This window comes from Arachis hypogaea, chromosome 9 (genome assembly GCF_003086295.3).
Source record: "Arachis hypogaea cultivar Tifrunner chromosome 9, arahy.Tifrunner.gnm2.J5K5, whole genome shotgun sequence".
In the NCBI taxonomy this organism is placed as follows: domain Eukaryota; kingdom Viridiplantae; phylum Streptophyta; class Magnoliopsida; order Fabales; family Fabaceae; genus Arachis; species Arachis hypogaea.
In genome coordinates, this window is record NC_092044.1 from 91,527,332 (window position 1) to 91,547,952 (window position 20,621).

The 20,621-nt window shown below is 39.1% G+C and overlaps 1 non-coding gene across 1 annotated transcript; it reads left to right on the top strand.

Annotated features, from left to right (window-relative positions):
* The first annotated feature begins 6,225 nt into the window (after nucleotides 1–6,225).
* LOC112713615 (small nucleolar RNA R71) lies at nucleotides 6,226–6,333 on the top strand. Its single transcript, XR_003158585.1, has one exon. It is a non-coding gene; the product is annotated as a small nucleolar RNA R71 (small nucleolar RNA).
* The last annotated feature ends 14,288 nt before the right edge of the window (nucleotides 6,334–20,621 follow it).

Consider the following 20,621-nt stretch of genomic DNA (forward strand, 5'->3'; position numbering starts at 1 on the left):
AGCCGTCAGTTGTCCAAACTCAACAATCCCCGGCAACGGCGCCAAAAACTTGATGCACGAAATTGCAATCACACTTTTGCAACTCCGCACAACTAACCAGCAAGTGCATTGGGTCGTCCAAGTAATACCTTGCGTGAGCAAGGGTCGATCCCACGGAGATTGTCGGCTTGAAGCAAGCTATGGTTATCTTGTAAATCTTAGTCAGGATATCAGAAATTATCAGGATTGTTTGTGAAAAGCAAAAGAACATGAAATGATTACTCGTTTTGCAGTAATGGGGAATAGGTTGAGGTTTGGAGATGCTCCATCTTCTGAATCTCTGCTTTCCTACTGTCTTCTTCTTCAAACACGCAAGTCTCCTTCCATGGCAAGCTGTATGTAGGGTTTCACCGTTGTCAATGGCTACCTCCCATCCTCTCAGTGAAAATGATTGCATATGCTCTGTCACAGCACGCGGAATTCATCTGTCGGTTCTCAATCAGGCCGGAATAGAATCCAGTGATTCTTTTGCGTCTGTCACTAACGCCCCGCCTTCAGGAGTTTGAAGCTCATCACAGTCATTCAATCATTGAATCCTACTCAGAATACCACAGACAAGGTTTAGACCTTCCGGATCCTCTTGAATGCCGCCATCAATTCTAGCTTATACCACGAAGATTCCGATTAAAGAATCCAAGAGATAACTACTTAATCTAAGGTAGAACGGAGGTGGTTGTTAGGCACACGTTCATAGTTGAGAATGCTGATGATTGTCACGGATCATCACATTCATCCGGATTAAGAACAAGTATTATCTTAGAATGGAAGCAAGCATGATTGAATGAGAAACAGTAGTAATTGCATTAATTCATCAAGACACAGCAGAGCTCCTCACCCCCAACCATGGGGTTTAGAGACTCATGCCGTGGAAGATACACAAAGAAAACGTGTAAAGTGTCATGAGGTACCGATACAATCTCAAAAGATCCTATTAATAGTAAACTAGTAGCCTAGGGTGTACAGAAATGAGTAAATGACGTAAAAATCCACTTCTGGGTCCATTTGGTGTGTGCTTGGGCTGAGCATTGAAGCTTTTATGTGTAGAGACGTTTTCTGGAGTTAAACGCCAGCTTTCATGCCAGTTTGGGCGTTTAACTCCAAGTTTTATGCCAGTTCCGGCGTTTAACGCTGGAATTTCTGAGGCTGTTTTGCTACGCCGGTTTCGGCCATCAAATCTCGGGCAAAGTATGGACTATCATATATTGCTGGAAAGCCCAGGAAGTCTACTTTCCAATGCCGTTGAGAGCGCGCCAATTGGGCTTCTGTATCTCCAGAAAAGCCACTTCGAGTGCAGGGAGGTCAGAATCCAACAGCATCTGCAGTCCTTTTTGGTCTCGGAATCAGATTTTTGCTCAGGACCCTCAATTTCAGCCAGAAAATACCTGAAATCACAGAAAAACACACAAACTCATAGTAAAGTCCAGAAAAGTGAATTTTAGCTAAAAACTAATAAAAATATACTAAAAACTAACTAGATCATACTAAAAACAATGCCAAAAAGCATACAAATTATCCGCTCATCAATCATACTAAAAACATACTAAAAACAATGCCAAAAAGCGTACAAATTATCCGCTCATCACAACACCAAACTTAAATTGTTGCTTGCCCTCAAGCAACTGAAAATCAAATAAGATAAAAAGAAGAGAATATGCAATGAATTCCAAAAACATCTATGAAGATCAGTATTAATTAGATGAGCGGGGCTTTTAGCTTTTTGCCTCTGAACAGTTTTGGCATCTCACTCTATCCTTTGAAATTCAGAATGATTGGCTTCTTTAGGAACTTAGAATCCAGATAGTGTTATTGATTCTCCTAGTAAAGTATGATGATTCTTGAACATAGCTACTTATTGAGTCTTGGCCGTGGCCCAAAGCACTCTGTCTTCCAGTATTACCACCGGATACATACATGCCACAGACACATAATTGGGTGAACCTTTTCAGATTGTGACTCAGCTTTGCTAGAGTCCCCAACTAGAGGTGTCCAGGGTTCTTAAGCACACTCTTATTGCCTTGGATCACAACTTTATTTCTCTTTTCTCTATTTTTTCGAATTTTTTTCTCTTTTTTTTTCGAAAATATATATAATTTTTTCATTGCCTTTTCTTGCTTCAAGAATCATTTTTATGATTTTTCAGATCCTCAGTAACATGTCTCCTTTTTCATCATTCTTTCAAGAGCCAACATTCATGAACCACAAATTCAAAAGACATATGCACTGTTTAAGCATACATTCAGAAAACAAAAATATTGCCACCACATCAAAATAATTAAACTGTTATAAAATTCAAAATTCATGCAATTCTTCTCTTTTTCAATTAAGCACATTTTTTTTATTTAAGAAAGGTGATGGATTCATAGGACATTCATAACTTTAAGGCATAGACACTAAGACCCTAATGATCACAAGACACAATCATAGATAAACATAGGCATAATTTTCGAAAAATAGAAAAATAAAGAACAAGGAGATTAAGGAACGGGTCCACCTTAGTGATGGCGGCTCTTTCTTCCTCTTGAAGGTCCTATGGAGTGCTTGAGCTCCTTAATGTCTCTTCCTTGTCTTTGTTGCTCCTCTCTCATGATTCTTTGATCTTCTCTAATTTCATGGAGGATGATGGAGTGTTCTTGATGCTCCACCCTTAGTTGTCCCATGTTAGAACTCAATTCTCCTAGGGAGGTGTTTAGTTGCTCCCAATAGTTTTGTGGAGGAAAGTGCATCCCTTGAGGAACCTCAGGGATCTCATGATGAGTGGGGTCTCTTGTGTGCTCCATCCTCTTCTTAGTGATGGGCTTGTCCTCATCAATAGGGATGTCTCCCTCTATGTCAACTCCAACTGAATAACAGAGGTGACAAATGAGATGAGGGAAGGCTAACCTTGCCAAAGTAGAGGACTTGTCCGCCACCTTATAAAGCTCTTGAGCTATAACCTCATGAACTTCTATTTCTTCTCCAATCATGATGCTATGAATCATGATAGCCTGGTTTATGGTAACTTCGGACCGGTTGCTAGTGGGGATGATTGAGCGTTGGATAAACTCCAACCATCCTCTAGCCACGGGTTTGAGGTCATGCCTTCTCAATTGAACCGGCTTCCCTCTTGAATCTCTCTTCCATTGGGCACCCTCTTCACATATGACTGTGAGGACTTGGTCCAACCTTTGATCAAAGTTGACCCTTCTAGTGTAAGGGTGTTCATCTCCTTGCATCATGGGCAAATTGAATGCCAACCTTACACTTTCCGGACTAAAATCCAAGTATTTCCCCCGAACCATAGTAAGATAATTCTTTGGATCCGGGTTCACACTTTGATCATGATTCTTGGTGATCCATGCATTGGCATAGAACTCTTGAACCATCAAGATTCCGACTTGTTGAATGGGGTTGGTAAGAACTTCCCAACCTCTTCTTCGGATCTCATGTCGGATCTCCGGATATTCACTCTTTTTGAGTGAAAAAGGGACCTCGGGGATCACCTTCTTCAAGGCCACAACTTCATAGAAGTGGTCTTGATGCACCCTTGAGATGAATCTCTCCATCTCCCATGACTCGGAGGTGGAACCTTTTGCCTTCCCTTTCCTCTTTCTAGAGGTTTCTCCGGCCTTGGATGCCATAAATGGTTATGGAAAAACAAAAAGCAATGCTTTTACCACACCAAACTTAAAAGGTTTGCTCGTCCTCGAGCAAAAGAAGAAAGAAGAGAGTAGAAGAAGAAGAAATGAGGGGAAAGGGAATGGCTTTTGTTTTCGGCCAAGAAGGTGAGAAGTGGTGTGTATGTTGTGTGAAAATGAAGGAGTGAAGGAGGGTATATATAGGAGAGGGGGAAGGGAGGGTTCGGTCATGTATGGGTGGGTTTGGGTGGGAAAGTGGTTTGGATTTGAATGGTGGGGTAGGTGGGGTTTTATGAAGGATGGAGGTGAGTGGTGAAGAGAAAGATGGGATTTGATAGGTGAAGGGTTTTGGGGAAGAGGTGTTGAGGTGATTGGTGAATGGGTGAAGAAGAAGAGAGAGAGTGGTGGGGTAGGTGGGGATCCTGTGGGGTCCACAGATCCTGAGGTGTCAAGGAAAAGTCATCCCTGCACCAAATGGCAAGCAAAATCTCGTTTTGTGCCAATTCTGGCGTTAAACACCGGGCTGGTGCCTATTTCTGGCGTTTAACGCCAGCTTCTTGCCCTTTTCTGGCGTTTAACGCCAGTCTGGTGCCTCTTTCTGGCGTTAAACGCCCAGAATGGTGCCAGACTGGGCGTTAAACGCCCAACAGCTAGCCTCACTGGCGTTTAAACGCCAGTGGGTTCTTCCTCCAGGGTGTGCTGTTTTTCCTTCTGTTTTTCATTTTGTTTTTGCTTTTTTCATTGATTTTGTGACTTCTTATGATCATCAACCTACAAAAAATATAAAATAACAAAAGAAAATAGTTAATTATAAAACATTGGGTTGCCTCCCAACAAGCGCTTCTTTAATGTCATTAGCTTGACAGAGGACTCTCATGGAGCCTCAGAAATGTTCAGAGCTATGTTGGAACCTCCCAACACCAAACTTTGAGTTTGAATGTGGGGGTTCAACACCAAACTTAGAGTTTGGTTGTGGCCTCCCAACACCAAACTTAGAGTTTGACTGTGGGGGCTCTGTTTGGCTCTGTTTTAAGAGAAGCTCTCCATGCTTCCTCTCCATGATGACAGAGGGATATCCTTGAGCCTTAAACACCAAGGATTCTTCATTCACTTGAATGATCAACTCTCCTCTATCAACATCAATCACAGCCCTTGCTGTGGCTAGGAAGGGTCTGCCAAGGATGATGGATTCATCCATGCACTTCCCAGTCTCTAGGACTATGAAATCAGTAGGGATGTAATGATCTTCAACTTTAACCAGAACATCCTCTACAAGTCCATGGGCTTGTTTTCTTGAATTGTCTGCCATCTCTAGTGAGATTTTTGCAGCTTGCACCTCAGAGATCCCTAACTTCTCCATTACAGAGAGAGGCATGAGGTTTACACTTGACCCTAAGTCACACAAGGCCTTCTTGAAGGTCATGGTGCCTATGGTACAAGGTATTGAAAACTTCCCAGGATCCTGTCTCTTTTGAGGCAGTTTCTGCCTAGACAAGTCATCTAGTTCCTTGGTGAGCAAAGGAGGTTCATCCTCCCAAGTCTCATTTCCAAATAACTTGTCATTTAGCTTCATGATTGCTCCAAGGTATTTAGCAACTTGCTCTTCAGTGACATACTCATCCTCTTCAGCGGAAGAATACTCATCAGAGCTCATGAATGGCAGAAGTAAGTCCAATGGAATCTCTATGGTCTCTTTTTGAGCCTCAGATTCCCATTGTTCCTCATTGGGGAACTCATTGGAGGCCATTGGACGTCCATTGAGGTCTTCCTCAGTGGCGTTCACTGCCTCTCCTTCCTCCCAAAATTCGGCCATGTTGATGGCCTTGCACTCTCCTTTTGGATTTTCTTCTGTATTGCTTGGAAGAGTACTAGGAGGGAGTTCAGTAATTTTCTTGCTCAGCTGACCCACTTGTCCCTCCAAGTTTCTAATGGAGGACCTTGTTTCAGTCATGAAACTTTGAGTGGTTTTGATCAGATCAGAGACCATGGTTGCTAAGTCAGAGTTATTCTGCTTAGAACTCTCTGTCTGTTGCTGAGAAGATGATGGAAAAGGCTTGCTATTGCTAAACCTATTTCTTCCACCATTATTATTGTTGAAACCTTGTTGGGGTCTCTGTTGATCCTTCCATGAAAAATTTGGATGATTTCTCCATGAAGGATTATAGGTGTTTCCATAGGGTTCTCCCATGTAATTCACCTCTTCCATTGGAGGGTTCTCAGGATCATAAGCTTCTTCCTCAGATGAAGCTTCCTTAGTACTGCTTGGTGCATTTTGCATTCCAGACAGACTTTGAGAAATCATATTGACTTGTTGAGTCAATATTTTATTCTGAGCCAATATGGCATTCAGAGTGTCAATCTCAAGAACTCCTTTCTTCTGACTAGTCCCATTGTTCACAGGATTTCTTTCAGAAGTGTACATGAATTGGTTATTTGCAACCATTTCAATCAGCTCTTGAGCTTCTGTAGGCATCTTCTTCAGATGAAGAGATCCTCCAGCAGAGCTATCCAAAGACATCTTGGATAGTTCAGAGAGACCATCATAGAAAATACCTATGATGCTCCATTCAGAAAGCATATCAGAAGGACACTTTCTGATTAATTGTTTGTATCTTTTCCAAGCTTCATAGAGGGATTCTCCTTCCTTCTGTCTGAAGGTTTGGACTTCCACTCTAAGCTTACTCAATTTTTGAGGTGGAAAGAACTTTGCCAAGAAGGCATTGACTAGCTTTTCCCAAGAGTCCAGGCTTTCTTTAGGTTGAGAGTCCAACCATGTCCTAGCTCTGTCTCTTACAGAAAAAGGGAATAGCATAAGTCTGTAGACCGCAGGGTCAACCCCATTAGTCTTGACAGTGTCACAGATTTGCTAGAACTCAGCCAAAAACTGATGAGGATCTTCCAATGGAAGTCCATGGAACTTGCAATTCTGTTGCATTAGAGAAACTAATTGAGGCTTAAGCTCAAAGTTGTTTGCTCCAATGGCAGGGATAGAGATGCTTCTCCCATAGAAATCGGGAGTAGGTGCAGTGAAGTCACCCAGCACCTTCCTTGCATTGTTGGCATTGTTGTTGTTTTCGGCTGCCATAGGTTCTTCTTCTTTGAAGATTTCGGTTAGGTCCTTTACAGAGAGTTGTGCTTTGGCTTCTCTTAGCTTTCTCTTCAAGGTCCTTTCAGGTTCATGATCAGCCTCAACAAGAATGCTTTTGTCCTTGCTCCTGCTCATAAGAAAGAGAAGGGAACAAGAAAATGTGGAATCCTTTATGTCACAGTATAGAGATTCCTTTAGGTGTCAGAGGAAAAGAAAAGTAGAAGACAGAAGTAGAAAATTCGAACTTATCAAAGAAGATGGAGTTCAAATTTTGCATTAAGGAATAGTGTTAGTCCATAAATAGAAGGATGTGAGAAGAAGGGAAGTAATTTTCGAAAATTAAGTAAGAATTTTTGAAAACATTTTGAAAAACACTAATTAGTTTTCAAAAACCAAGAGTGGGAAAGAGATCAAGTGATTTTTGAAAAAGATTTTGAAATTAGAAATCAGAAAGATTTGATTGAAAATTATTTTGAAAAAGATGTGGTTAAGAAAATATGATTGGTTTTAAAAAAATGTGATTGAGAAGATATGATTTGAAAAACATTTTAAAAGATTTGATTTTGAAAATTAGAAACTTGGCTAACAAGAAAAGATATGATTCAAACATTAAACCTTTCTCAACAGAAAAGGCAACATACTTGAAATGTTGAATTAAATCATTAATTGATAGCAAGTAAGGAAAGAAATTGATTTTGAAAACACATGATTGAAAAGATATGATTTGAAAAAGATTTGATTTTGAAAAACTTTGAAAACTTGAAAAAAATTACATTAAAAAACAGAATCTTCCCTCTTGTGCCATCCTGGCGTTAAACGCCCAGAATGGTGCACATTCTGGCGTTTAACGCCCAAAACTATACCTTTTTGGGCGTTAAACGCCCAACCAGGTACCCTGGCTGGCGTTTAAACGCCAGTCTGTCCTTCTTCATTGGGCGTTTTGAACGCCCAGCTTTTTCTGTATAATTCCTCTGCAGCATGTTCTGAATCTTCAATTCTCTGTATTATTGACTTGAGAAGACACAAATTAAAAATATTTTTGGATTTTAATAATAAGGAAAAACCAAAATGCAACAAGAATCAAATAATAATGCATGCAAGACACCAAACTTAGCAGTTTGTATACTACTAACACTAATGATAATGCATATGAGACACATAAACACTCAAGTCAAGAGAATTCAAAGATTAGAGTAAGAAATCATCAAGAATTATTTGAAGATCCTTAAGACACATGAATGAATGCATGCAATTGACACCAAACTTAACATGAGACACTAGACTTAAACAAGAAATATTTTTGGATTTTATAATTTTATAATTTTTTTGTGTGATTTTCGAAAATGAAAGTGGAAAAAGGTATCAAAATTCTTAATGAGAATTCCAGAAATCATGCAATGTTAGTCTAAGACTCCGGTCCAGGAATTAGACACGGCTTCACAGCCAGCCAAGCTTTCAAAGAAAGCTTCGGTCCAAAACACTAGACATGGCCAATGGCCAGCCAAGCCTTAGCAGATCACTGCTCCAAAAGCAAGATTGATAGAAATCAATAAGCTCTTGTGATGATAAGTTGAAACCTCGGTCCAATGGAATTAGACATGGCTTCACAGCCAGCCAGATTTCAATAAATCATCATGAAACTCTAGAATTCATCTTCAAGAATTTCGAAAAAAAAATACCTAATCTAAGCAACAAGATGAACCGTCAGTTGTCCAAACTCAACAATCCCCGGCAACGGCGCCAAAAACTTGGTATGCGAAATTGTGATCAATACTTTTCAAAACTCTAATAATCCCTAGTAATGGCCCCAAAGACTTGGTGCTCACTACCATGGCATAAACACAACTTCGCACAACTAACCAGCAAGTGTACTGGGTCGTCCAAGTAATAAACCTTACGCGAGTAAGGGTCGATCCCACAGAGATTATTGGTATGAAGCAATCTATGGTCACCTTGTAAATCTTAGTCAGGCAAACTCAAATGGGTATAGTGATAAACGTATAAAACATAGAGATAAAGATAGAGATACTTATGTAATTCATTGGTAGGAATTTCAGATAAGCGTATGAAGATGCCTTTCCTTCCGTCTCTCTGCTTTCCTACTGTCTTCATCCAATCCTTCTTCCTCCTTTCCATGGCAAGCTTAAGCAAGGGTTTCACCGTTGTCAGTGGCTACCTCCCATCCTCTCAGTGGAAATGTTCAACGCACCCTGTCACGGCACGACTATCCATCTGTCGGTTCTCGATCAGGCCGGAATAGAATCCAGTGATTCTTTTGCATCTGTCACTAACGCCCCGCCTTCAGGAGTTTGAAGCACGTCACAGTCATTCAATCATTGAATCCTACTCAGAATACCACAGACAAGGTTAGACCTTCCGGATTCTCTTGAATGCCGCCATCAGTTCTAGCCTATACCACGAAGACTCTAATCTCACGGAATGGCTGGCTCGGTTGTCAGGCGAGCACTCGGTTGTCAGGCGATCAACCATGCATCGTGCAATCAGGAATCCAAGAGATATTCACCCAATCGAAGGTAGAACGGAGGTGGTTGTCAGTCACACGTTCATAGGTGAGAATGATGATGAGTGTCACGGATCATCACATTCATCAAGTTGAAGAACAAGTGATATCTTAGAACAAGAACAAGCGGAATTGAATAGAAGAACAATAGTAATTGCATTAATACTCGAGGTACAGCAGAGCTCCACACCTTAATCTATGGTGTGTAGAAACTCCACCGTTGAAAATACATAAGAACAAGGTCTAGGCATGGCCGTGAGGCCAGCCTCCTAATGATCTAAGAACTAGACGTCCGAAGATGATAATACAATAGTAAAAGGTCCTACTTATAGAAAACTAGTAGCCTAGGGTGTACAGAGATGAGTAAATGACATAAAAATCCACTTCCGGGCCCCCTTGGTGTGTGCTTGGGCTGAGCAATGAAGCATTTTCGTGTAGAGACTCCTTCTGGAGTTAAACGCCAGCTTTAGTGCCAGTTTGGGCGTTTAACTCCCATTTTGGTGCCAGTTCCGGCGTTTAATGCTGGAATTCCTGAGGGTGACTTTGTACGCCGGTTTGGGCCATCAAATCTTGGGCAAAGTATGGACTATCATATATTTCTGGAAAGCCCAAGATGTGTACTTTCCAACGCCGTTAAGAGCGCGCCAATTGGGCATCTGTAGCTCCAGAAAATCCACTTCGAGTGCAGGGAGGTCAGAATCCAACAGCATCAGCAGTCCTTTTTGGTCTCTGAATCAGATTTTTGCTCAGGTCCCTCAATTTCAGCCAGAAAATACCTGAAATGACAGAAAAACACACAAACTCATAGTAAAGTCCAGAAAAGTGAATTTTAACTAAAAACTAATAAAAATATACTAAAAACTAACTAGATCATACTAAAAACATACTAAAAACAATGCCAAAAAGCGTATAAATTATCCGCTCATCATTGCCCAGTAGGCCTTGTGTTCCAGTTCCACTGGCAGGTGACAGACTTTTCCATACACAAGCTGGAATGTAGAGGTCCCTATAGGAGTTTTGAATGCAGTTCTATATGCCCATAGAGCATCATCCAGACTCTTTGCCCAATCATTTCTACGGGTATTCATAGTCTATTCCAGAATTCGTTTTAGTTCTCTATTTGAGACTTCAGCCTGCCTATTTGTCTGTGGATGATATGGAGTTACCACTTTGTGGTTAATTCCATATAGGACTAGAGCAGAGTCAAGCTATTTATTGTAGAAATGAGTTCCTCCATCACTGATTAGTATTCTGGGGACACCAAATCTGCTGAAGATATGCTTCTGGAGGAACATCAGCACTGTCTTAGTATCATTAGTGGGTGTTGTAATTGCCTCCACCCATTTAGATACATAGTCTACTGCCATCAGAACACAAGTGTTTGAGTATGATGGCAGGAAAGGCCCCATGAAGTCAATACCCCATACATCAAACAACTCAATCTCTAAGATCCCTTGCCGAGGCATGGCATAACCGTGGGGCAGATTACCAGCTCTTTGGCAACTGTCACAGCTACGTACAAACTCTCGGGAGTCTCTATAGAGAGTAGGCTAGTAGAAACCACATTGGAGGACTCTTGTGGCTGTCCGCTCACTTCCGAAAATGTCCTCCATATTGTGATCCATGGCAATGCCATAGGATCTTCTGTGCATCTTCTCTGGGTACACACCTACGGATTATTCCGTCTGCACATCTCTTAACGAGATATAGTTCATCCCATAAGTAGTACTTTGCATCAGTAACTAATTTTTTTGTTTGCTGCCTGCTGTACTCTTTGGGTATGAATCTTACCGCTTTATAGTTTGCAATGTCTGCAAACTACGGTACTTCCTGAATGGCAAAGAGTTGCTCATCCAAAAAGGTTTCAGAGATCTCAGTAGAGGGGAGGGACGCCCCTTCTACTGGTTCTATTCGGGACAGGTGATCTGCTACTTGGTTCTCTGTCCCTTTTCTATCTCTTATTTCTGTATCAAACTCTTGTAGAAGCAACACCCATCTTATGAGCCTGGGTTTTGAATCCTGCTTTGTGAGTGGATATTTAAGAGCAGCATAGTTAGTGTACACAATCACTTTCGATCCTACCAAATAGGATCTAAACTTGTCAATGGCATAAACCACTGCAAGCAATTCCTTTTCTGGGGTTGTGTAATTTTTCTGCGCGTCATTTAAAACACGACTGGCATAGTAAATGACGTGCAGAAGCTTGTCATGCCTCTGTCCCAACACTGCACCAATCGCATGGTCACTGGCGTCACACATTAGTTCAAATGGTAATGTTCATTCTGGTGCAGAAATGACTGGTGCTATGACCAGCTTGGCTTTTAGAGTCTCAAACGCCTGCAGACACTCTATGTCAAAGACAAAGGGTGTATCAGCAGCTAGCAAATTACTTAGAGGTTTTGCAATTTTTGAAAAATTCTTTATAAACCTCCTATAGAATCCTGTATGTCCCAGAAAGCTTCTGATTGCCTTAACATTAGCAGGTGGTGGTAATTTTTGAATTACCTCTACCTTAGCTTGATCCACCTCTATTCCCTTATTCGAAATTTTGTGTCCAAGGACAATTCCTTCAGTCACCATAAAGTGACATTTCTCCCAGTTTAAAACCAGGTTAGTCTCTTGGCACCTTTTTAGAATAAGTGTTAGATGGTCAAGACAGGAGCTGAATGAGTCTCCAAATACTGAGAAGTCATCCATGAAGACTGTGATGAGCGGATAATTTGTACGCTTTTTGGCATTGTTTTTAGTATGTTTTTAGTATGATCGAGTTAGTTTTTAGTATATTTTTATTAGTTTTTAGTTAAAATTCACTTTTCTGGACTTTACTATGAGTTTGTGTGTTTTTCTGTGATTTCAGGTATTTTCTGGCTGAAATTGAGAAACCTGAGCAAAAATCTGATTCAGAGACCAAAAAGGACTGCAGATGCTGTTGGATTCTGACCTCCCTTCACTCGAAGTAGATTTTCTGGAGCTACAGAAACCCAATTGGCGCGCTCTCAACGGCGTTGGAAAGTAGACATCCTGGGCTTTCCAGCAATATATGATAGTCCATACTTTGCTTAAGATTTGATGGCCCAAACCGGCGTTCAAAGTCATCCTCAGAAATCCCAGCGTTAAACGCCGGAACTGGCACCAAAATGGGAGTTAAACGCCCAAACTGGCATAAAAGCTGGCGTTTAACTCCAAGAAGAGTCTCTACACAAAATGCTTCAATGCTCAGCCCAAGCACACACCAAGTGGGCCCAGAAGTGGATTTTTATGTCATTTACTCATCTCTGTACACCCTAGGCTACTAGTTCTCTATAAGTAGGACCTTTTACTATTGTATTTTCATCTTTGGATCTTTGGATCATTTTAGATCTTTTGATCATCTTTGGACATCTAGTTCTTAGATCATTGGGAGGCTGGCCTCACGGCCATGCCTAGACCTTGTTTTTATGTATTTTCAACGGTGGAGTTTCTACACACCATAGATTAAGGTGTGGAGCTCTGCTGTACCTCGAGTATTAATGTAATTACTATTGTTCTTCTATTCAATTCCGCTTGTTCTTGTTCTAAGATATCACTTGTTCTTCAACTTGATGAATGTGATGATCCGTGACACTCATCATCATTCTCACCTATGAACGTGTGACTGACAACCACCTCCGTTCTACCTTCGATTGGGTGAATATCTCTTGGATTCCTAATACACGATGCATGGTTGATCGCCTGACAACTGAGTGCTCGCCTGACAAACGAGCCAGCCATTCCGTGAGATCAGAGTCTTCATGGTATAGGCTAGAACTGATGGCGGCATTCAAGAGAATCTGGAAGGTCTAACCTTGTCTGTGGTATTCTGAGTAGGATTCAATGATTGAATGACTGTGACGTGCTTCAAACTCCTGAGGGCGGGGCGTTAGTGACAGACGCAAAAGAATCACTAGATTCTATTCCAGCCTGATCGAGAACCGACAGATGGATAGCCGTGCCATGACAGGGTGCGTTGAACATTTCCACTGAGAGGATGGGAGGTAGCCACTGACAACGGTGAAACCCTTGCTCAAGCTTGCCATGGAAAGGAGTAAGAAGGATTGGATGAAGATAGTAGGAAAGCAGAGAGATAGAAGGGAAGGCATCTTTATACGCTTATATGAAATTCCTACCAATGAATTACATAAGTATCTCTATCTTTATCTTTATGTTTTATGCGTTTATCACCATACCCATTTGAGTTTGCCTGACTAAGATTTACAAGGTGACCATAGATTGCTTCATACCAACAATCTCTGTGGGATCGACCCTTACTCGCGTAAGGTTTATTACTTGGACGACCCAGTACACTTGCTGGTTAGTTGTGCGAAGTTGTGTTTATGCCATGGTATTGAACACCAAGTTTTGGTTTCATTACCGGGGATTATTTGATTTGTGAAAAGTATTGATCACAATTTCGTGCACCAAGTTTTTGGCGCCGTTGCCGGGTATTGTTGAGTTTGGACAACTGACGGTTCATCTTGTTGCTTAGATTAGGTATTTTTTTTTTGGAATTCTTGAAGATGAATTCTAGGGTTTCATGATGATTTGTTGAAGTCTGGCTGGCTGTGAAGCCATGTCTAATTTCATTGGACCGAGGTTTCAACTTATCATCACAAGAGCTTGTTGATTTTTATCAATCTTGCTGTTGGAGCAGTGATCTGCTAAGGCTTGGCTGGCCATTGGCCATGTCTAGTGTTTTGGACCGAAGCTTTCCTTGAAAGCTTGGCTGGCTGTGAAGCCATGTCTAATTCCTGGACCGGAGTCTTAGACTAAACATTGCATGATTCTTGGAATTCTCATTAAGAATTTTGATACCTTTTTCCACTTAATTTTCGAAAATCCAAAAAAAATTTTACAAAATTATAAAAACAAAAAAAAATATTGCATGTTTGAGTCTAGTGTCTCATTTTAAGTTTGGTGTCAATTGCATGCATTCATGTGTCTTAGGGATCTTCAAGTTGTTCTTGATGATTTCATTGCTCTGACCTTTGAATTCTTTTGACTTGAGTGTTTATGTGTCTCATATGCATTCTCATTAGTGTCAGTAGTATACAAACTGCTAAGTTTGGTGTCACTACAAGAAAAACACCCATTCAAGTATACTTGAAAAGTGTAGCCAAAAGTGAAAAAAAATGATGCCTTAGGCTATGGCTACGCTTTTTGGGCTACGGCTACGCTTTTTGGAGTGATTCCTATTCGGCCGTTGCCTATTCTCAAAGGCTACGCTTTTCTACACCAAGGGCTACGCTTTTGGCGTTTGGGAATAGGCTACGCTTTTCAAGTGATGCTGTTCAGGGGAATAGGCTACGCTTTTCAGCTTTCATTCTTCCAGAATAGGCTACGCTTTTCAATGCTACTGCATCACTTGTAAAGCGTAGCCCCATCGCATACCATAGCTACTTTTTATAAGCGTAGCCTTAGGTCCCTCTTTTTTTTTTTTTCTGGTATACTATAGCTACTGTATATAAGCGTAGCCTTAGGTCTCGTTTTTTTTTTTCTGTATACTATAGCTACTGTATATAAGCGTAGCCTTAGGTCTCATTTTTTTTTCCTATACTATAGCTACTGTACATATAAGTGTAGCCTTTGGTCTTTTTTTTCTTCTGTATATATATATAATTATCTAATAATTATTAATACAACATAATAGTTAATATGATTACATGTATAAATGAATTGAATATTACAAAATAAAAATAAAAACATAATTATACTAAATAATTTCTTTATATAATAAAAATTGTCTCAAACCAAAATATATTTATAACATTGATCCAAAAGTACTAGAATGAAATTAACTGTAAAAATTCATACAACTCAAATTAAAGTAAGCATAGCCATATCAAAACCATAATATCACTTGGCCAATAAAGGTATCTTCTAATAAAAATCATTAGTCAACCATACATGTAAAGATCCTAAATACCACTCTATCTTAGCCAAAAAACCACAATAATAGTCAGCTTACTCTTCATTGCTTAATCTTCATTGTTATCCTGCATAATTATATAGATAAGTAGTTAAAAAAATATTCATAATGACATTCGTAATTATAAAAATTAAATGGAACACGTAGTCATAGTAAGCCAAGAAAGCATATATACTAAAGAAATAACATGGTCACAATCCTGATATAAAAATTATGTATGAAGAGGTGAATTCAAGAAATTATGTATTATCTTGTTTCATTCAAACTATGAAAATCTACTGGTGTTTCTTCCTTCCATTTCCTTTAACACAATCCTGATATGTCCCTATAGCATTTTTCATGCACTAATTAACCAGACTTTCACACTTAAATTAGATATAGGGACAAATTCATATGTACCAAGTGCACAAAATCAAAGATACAACCACCAGAATTACACAAACAAATTTCAGCCATAGCAATACAACTTTAGTGTTAATAAAGCCAACAAACATTTTCAGCCATAGCAATTAATGTAAATGCAAGTAAAAACTATGGAATAAGGAATAGATAAGGACATACCACATCTAAGTTCGGAAAATGTGTTGATCCATGGCCGCTATTCGCATCAATAGGAGATTGTTGGGCGTCTTGTAATAAAGCTTCTAGTTCTTCTGGCCTCATTCCAGGTTCCGATCGCTGCAGTAATAACTTGATCATATTTCGCAGCCCATGAATCTCTTCGTCTTGTTTTTGCTGTTTGGCCTCTTGTTTTTGCTGTTGGGCCTCCATGTGTCCAAGTTTATCCTTCAGACTGGATACTTCCTCTTTGTGCTGATTCTTGATTTCATTAATTTCAACATATTTTTTTAAATCAGTCTTTGTCACGGATCTTCCATACAACCTTATCCGACCTGGTTGTTCTTTCCCAAATAAGGCCTCAAATGCTTCCTCTTCTGTTTCACCAGCAGCTTGGCGGTGTTGGAAGTCTTCCTGCATAGAAGAAACATTTAAAATTGAGTTAGTTACGGTATCTTAAATTTGAAATGTAATTATGAATGATTTAGATGAATTTCTGATATAAAAGCAGAGTAGCTCAATTTAGATGAATCTGTAAGTGAGTCAAAACCGATTCTTGAAGCTAACATTGGCAGTTTAAATTGTGAAGAAGACAGTGATATGTTTAAGCAACATTTTGGCAGCTTATCAAATACACACAAGGTTTGTCTTCTTTCATAAAATAATAATGTCATATTAGGCTATTTCTTGGAAGCATAAAGGATTTAAAAGTGTAAGAAAACTCTTATGTCCATTACTTTAAATTAGTCTCTTGGCTTTATTTGTCTTATTCTTATTCTGGGGAAATACTTATTAAGCTGCCCATTATAAAACTGAGAATATAGGTTGGCAATTGACCTAGTTTATAACTAGCTTTAGTAGAAATTAATGCTTAGCTTATAAAATATATTGCTGGTTCTTTTTAGCATCGTCTTGGAAAAATATTGAAAATGACCGGTGGGTGACAAATTGATTATATTTAGGAAAAGGGATTTACGCATCTAATATGTAATATAGAGATAACACTATAATAGGACTAAGCATAAATGACGTTTTTTCTCTAACTATAAAGTTATTGGCAACAATATTCATGGCCTGTTAATTTGTGAAAAGTTGAGGGTTTGAGTGGGGTTAATTTCTTTCCAAAACCAAGCCTTCTTTGCGGAGAAAATTTTGTCACAAATTTTGGATAATATAGATACAGTTGAAGTACTCTACAACTTGAGTTATTTTCTCTCCAGATTAGACCACATTAGCTAAGTATTTTGAGCTCTTTTAATGGTTATGTGCAGACAAAGTCAATAAATTCATTAGTTAAAAGGTTTTCTACAAGGTATGTTGTGCAGCAGAATTACCCAGGAGATTGCAAAAGACTATTTATCAGTCCTGTTAGACATATAACTAATAAAAGCATGAACTCTGAGGAAAAACCTGCAACTTATACCTTATCCAAAAACAGATCCTTGCAGGACAACAAAATTGACGAATTAAGAAATTCTTCTAAGCATGTATATGTGAGTTTTCAATTCAACTTACTTTTCAGCTCACCTTTCTTCTTCCTCTTCTACTTCTTCTCTACTCCTTGTCTTCTTTTCATTCTTTACATTCTTCACACCATTTCTGTTTCTGGCTAACCAAGAAACCGTTCAAACTGTAAGAACTATGTTAGAAACAGGAAGCTGAAAATAGGAAGCTCAAAACAGGAAGCTCAAAACAGAGAAACGAAAGCCAACTTATTCATCGAGAAATCACAGAAACAAAAGCTTATTAACGCTGCATTTGGATTCAGTCTCAGAAACAAAAATACAGAGAAAATAGACAAGCTGTATATTGAATCACAGTTCACAAACCCTAAAAAACCACACATCTTCATCAATAACAGCATGCATGTTATCACATTACAGTTCATAGACCCATATTTCAGAGATTAAAAGCCCCAAATTAAAACCCCTAAAATAGGAACCCTAAGCCACTGATCAATTTTAGAAGCAAATAAAAATCACTACATACCTATTCAATGATGTGAGCACAGCGAAGACGATGATGAGAAGCACGGAGATGATGATGGTGAGAGCGGCGCAGCCACGATGGTGACGATGACTCTCAACGGCGACAGTGAGATGGTTTCCGAGACTGAGAGGGTGAATGGCGGTCAATGGCGAGACTGAGAGGGTGAATGGTGAGACCGAGAGTGAGAGGGTCAATGGCGAGCTATCGAGACCGAGAGTGGGGGGCGACGATGGTTACCTATCGAGACCGAGAGTGAGAGGGTGCTGTGGAGGGCTCGAGGATGAAGGTGATGACTGAGTGTTAAATCAAATCCTTTTTACTAAGTGTTATTTCCTTAGTTTTAATTTACTAACAATACAAACTTTTAATAATTGATTATTTGTTATTTTATTGGCTGATTGTTACTTAAAAAACAATTTCTTAGAAAACAATTAAATAAAGCATTAGACATTTTTAAAATGTTAAAATGGAGATAATATTAAATCAGAATTCAGTTATAATAAAAAGATAATAAACATAAAAAAACAAGGTTAATAAGGTCTTTCAGGAAAAACAAGGAAAAAATTACTAAGTGTTAAAGTTTTTGGCTCTAGAGACATTAGGCATCACTTTTTAAGTGCACCCAAAACTTAAAAAATAGGCTACCCTTTAAAAGCGTCTCCTTTGATACGAAAAGTGAACCTATAGATATCAACCTACGGCTACACTTTATAAGTGATTTCTATAATACCTAAGGCTACGCTTTTTAAATGATGCCGCATTTGTGTATCCTTTTCTCTTATAAAAAGGCAACACGGGGAAAAGCGTAGCCTATTCTATGAATAGGCTACGCTTTTCAAATGTAGCCTAAAAAAAGTGTGGCTGAATGGGTATTTTTCTTGTAGTGTGTCTTACATGCATTGTTATTTGATTTTAGTTGCATTTTGATTATCCCTTATTATTAAAAATCCAAAAATATTTTTAATTTGTGTCTTCTCAAGTCAATAATACAGAGAATTAAAGATTCAGAACATACAGCAGAGGAATTACACAGAAAAAGCTGGGCGTTCAAAACGCCCAGTGAAGAAGGACAGACTGGCGTTTAAACGCCAGCCAGGGTACCTGGTTGGGCGTTTAACGCCCAAAAGGGTATAGTTTTGGGCGTTAAACGCCAGAATGTGCACCATTCTGGGCGTTTAACGCCAGGATGGCACAAGAGGGAAGATTTTGTTTTTAATGCAGATTTTTTTTTTCAGTTTTCAAACTTTTTCAAAATCAAATCTTTTTCAAATCATATCTTTTCAATCATATGCTTTCAAAATCAATTTCTTTCTATTTTCACAGATACTTGCTATCAATTAATGATTTGATTCAACATTTCAAGTATGTTGCCTTTTCTGTTGAGAAAGGTTTAATGTTTGAATCATATCTTTTCTTGTTAGCCAAGTTTTTAATTTTCAAAATCAAATCTTTTTAAAATGTTTTTCAAATCATATCTTCTCAATCACATCTTTTTAAAACTAATCATATCTTCTTAACCACATCTTTTTCAAAATAGTTTTCAATCAAATATTTTTGATTTCTAATTTCAAAATCTTTTTTAAAAATCACTTGATTTCTTTTCCACTTTCATTTTCGAAAATCAATTAGTGTTTTTCAAAAAGGTTTTCAAAATCTTTTACTTAATTTTCGAAAATTACTTCCCTTCTTCTCACATCCTTCTATTTATGGACTAACACTATTCCTTAATGCAAAATTCGAACTCCATCTTCTTTGATAAGTTCGAATTTTCGACTTCTGTCTTCTACTTTTCTTTTCCTCTAACACCTAAAGGAATCTCTATACTGTGACATAGAGGATTCCACATTTTCTTGTTCCCTTCTCTTTCTTATGAGCAGGAGCAGGGACAAAAGCATTCTTGTTGAGGCTGATCCTGAACCTGAAAGGACCTTGAAGAGAAAGCTAAGAGAAGCCAAAGCACAACTCTCTGTAGAGGACCTAACAGAAATCTGCAAAGAAGAAGAACCTATGGCAGCCGAAAACAACAACAATGCCAACAATGCAAGGAAGGTGCTGGGTAACTTTACTGCACCTACTCCCGACTTCTATGGGAGAAGCATCTCTATCTCTGCCATTGGAGCAAACAACTTTGAGCTTAAGCCTCAATTAGTTTCTCTAATGCAACAGAATTGCAAGTTCCATGGACTTCCATTGGAAGATCCTCATCAGTTTTTAGCTGAATTCTTGCAAATCTGTGACACTGTCAAGACTAATGGGGTTGACCCTGAGGTCTACAGACTTATGCTATTCCCTTTTGCTGTAAGAGACAGAGCTAGGACATGGTTGGACTCTCAACCCAAAGAAAGCCTGGACTCTTGGGAAAAGCTAGTCAATGCCTTCTTGGCAAAGTTCTTTCCACCTCAAAAATTGAGTAAGCTTAGAGTGGAAGTCCAAACCTTCAGACAGAAGGAAGGAGAATCCCTCTATGAAGCTTGGGAAAGATACAAACAATTAATCAGAAAGTGTCCCTCTTACATGCTTTCTGAATGGAGCATCATAGGTATTTTCTATGATGGTCTCTCTGAACTGTCCAAGATGTCTTTGGATAGCTCTGCTGGAGGATCTCTTCATCTGAAGAAGACGCCTACAGAAGCTCAAGAGCTGATTGAAATGGTTGCAAATAACCAATTCATGTACACTTCTGAAAGAAATCCTGTGAACAATGGGATTAGTCAGAAGAAAGGAGTTCTTGAGATTGACACTCTGAATGCCATATTGGCTCAGAACAAAATATTGACTCAAGAAGTCAATATAATTTCTCAAAGTCTGTCTGGAATGCAAAATGCACCAAGCAGTACTAAGGAGGCTTCATCTGAGGAAGAAGCTTAT